Source organism: Cynoglossus semilaevis, chromosome 19 (assembly GCF_000523025.1).
Source record: "Cynoglossus semilaevis isolate Cse_v1.0 chromosome 19, Cse_v1.0, whole genome shotgun sequence".
Taxonomy (NCBI): Eukaryota; Metazoa; Chordata; class Actinopteri; order Pleuronectiformes; family Cynoglossidae; genus Cynoglossus; species Cynoglossus semilaevis.
The window spans coordinates 16039806-16042683 of record NC_024325.1 but is presented as its reverse complement, the minus strand read 5'-3'; positions in this window follow the sequence as shown (position 1 = coordinate 16042683).

The window sequence follows — 2878 nt, the reverse complement described above, 5'->3', positions numbered from 1 at the left end:
AATAAATGTGAAGCTCTAATGTTTTTTCTGAAGGGGGGGGAGAGAGTGAGGGGGGAGGGGGGAGGGGGAGGCTGGAAAGTTTTTTTAATCAACCCTAACATTGTTTGATTTATGGCGGGAACACCAATTAAAGTGCGTTTTTAATTTCTTATAAAAGCCAACAGGATCCGTTTTAATGTCGATAATTTATCACCGGAATGAAAGCACGCGTGGACACGTGGGCTGAAACATCTGTCGACCAATCACCGGCCACGCTTCATGTACGAGACATCCATGTATTACAGGATATTTCCCCCCAAATGAGCATCCATCATCCATCATCCATCATCCATAATCTGGACCGTAATCTGACATACGTCTCAGATGAAGCAGCAGCAGCAGCACGGTGCCTGCCGCGGAGTGTTCGACCTTACCGTGGGAGAAGAACTGGAGCAGAAGTCCAAAGATCATCATCCTGTCCGGCGACATTGAAGAGTTGGGCGAAATGTTACGCGCGGTTCGCAGCGGTCGCTCGGTGACCCGTCCGCACATCCAGGGACATCCAGCCGCCTCCCCCCCGCTGCCTGGTCCTCCCTGCGCCCGCTGTGGAGGAGGAGGAAGAACGGATGGAGCCCGCCGCTCACACAAAGTTGGCCAAACTGGTCCGTGCGCACGGATGGAGAGATTCGAGTTGACGCGATTTCCGCTGTCCCATTTATCTGCGAATATCGATTACCGCGATACCACGATCGGCAGATCTGGAGAAAAGGTTTATCCACCTCCCCCCCAAAAAAAGTTTGCTGCTGGGCAGAGATCCCGCGGGCGTCACTGTCTCCGGAGCGACTGTGGTCCGTGTGGCGGCGGCGGCGGCAGCGGCGTCTGTTCACATCAGATCAGATCAGAGCGCGTCTCTGGTCGAGGCGAGACGTGATTGGTGCCTGGAAAAAGGCTGAGTGCGCCTGTGGGATGGTCCTGAGTTCCTGTGAGGGAACAGCTGGACTGCTGCGGCAACAAAAAAGTTCGACATTAATGACGCCACAAGGTGTAGCCCAGCAGGGCCGGACGAAGACTTTCTTAGTCACCTGGGCAGAACCATGAAGGGGGGGCCGGGGGCGGGGGGGCTCGGGTTTTTTGTTTTTTTTTGATGGAAAGTTGTTTTTTGTAATTATGTAAGACAAAAAAGACCACAAAAATATATAATTTTTAAGTTTTTTTTATATATATAAACTAAATAAACGACAGTATAATTACAACCAGAAGCTACAGTGATTTTTTTTTTCACGTGGAAATTTAAATTGACCAAATTATCGTAATTTTTTTTAATTAGTATAACAGCTGATTCTTGTGATAATTTGGTTAAGTTTCCCACGAACAGTAGTCGCACTGATAGTTTTTAGCAGTGGCCTTTAAATGGTGGTCCGTGGTCTACACACGACCCGTGAACCACCTGTTTTGTCACGATAATGAAATCCCGAAAAAACACAATGTCTGGGTTTCACCAAATGTCCTGGAATCACTTGTAGAGTCCTGAGACGTGTATCGGTATCGGTTGATATCGGAATCGGAAATTAAGTGTTTGGACAATATCGGCATTTTGAGTTAATATCGAACATCCCAAAATAAAATGGTATCTTTTTTTTTTTTTTTTTCAAATTACAAATCACTCAAAGTTTCGAGTTAGCTAACGTGTTTATATGACATTTACTGGGGAACAACAGAAGATAAATCTGAGGAAGGATCTTAGAGAGGGAGTTACAGGGGAGGAGGGGGGAGGAGAGCCCCCGGGGGAGGAGGAGGAGGTGGAGGAGAAGAAGAAGAAGAAGAAGAAGAATTATGGATGAAGACTGAGGCCATGGTCAGGATGACAGAAGTGGAGGAAGAGTTGAAAAGGGTGAGGTGGGGGGAGAAACACCTGAGGGGAGAAGCTGAAGGAGAGACGAGGAGGAAAAACACACTCACAAACAAACATCTGTGTTTACATTTTTGGAAAAAAACAAATCCAGAGAAAATCTCCTCATAAATAAATGTACAAATGAAACGCAGCCGTGATCACAGACTCTCGTCAACGGTTCCATAATGAGCATTTTTCTCCAACAGCTCTGGTTATTTATAACCACCGCAGCATTTTGACAAGTTTAAACTCTAATTACAGCCGCTGTTGAATTAACACCGAGAGAACTCGCATTTTTAAATTAGCAAATGTAAAGTTCATAAATCACTGACATCTGTCTTCGTTCAGTGTGTGTTTACGTGTCCGTAAATGGAATCAGTGTTGTGACACATTTGGACAACTGAGCTGAACGGCGCCCCCTGCAGGTCTGATAATTTCACCGTCGATACACGCGTCATTCATGAACCAAACAGGTTCTCATTTCTCTAAATCACCTTGAGATTTAATTCCCATCTTCAACTTCCCAGCATGTGTCGGTGGAGGCTCAACCTCAGGTATGCGGCCCGGCTCGTGTCGAGATCTGGACGGTCAGTCAGTTGTTCCAGCAAAATGTTTTGGTTGGATTGAGGAATTTTCAATTATCGTGCTCAATCGCGATTAATCGTGATTGATTACAGCTATTTGCGATTTATCCGCAGCTACATAAAAATAGAAACTTTGGACTCAAACTGTTTGAGTACTCCTGAAGTTTTCTTTGTTTACCCCCAAACGCTTCGGCGTCCCCTACTGTCGCCTCACCCCGTCTCACCCACGGGTGAGACTAATTAAGGGCCCAGGGACAGGCTGCAGGAGACGACCCAGAGCTTCCAGCAGCGGTGAGGTTCAGGGTATTTGAACGCATGTGGAGAGAGTCCGACTTCAAAGCAACCCCCCAGTGAAGTGGCCTGAACGACTTCTACCTGGAAAAAAGTGAACTTTTAATCACGGTGTGTTTTCACCGGAGCTTCA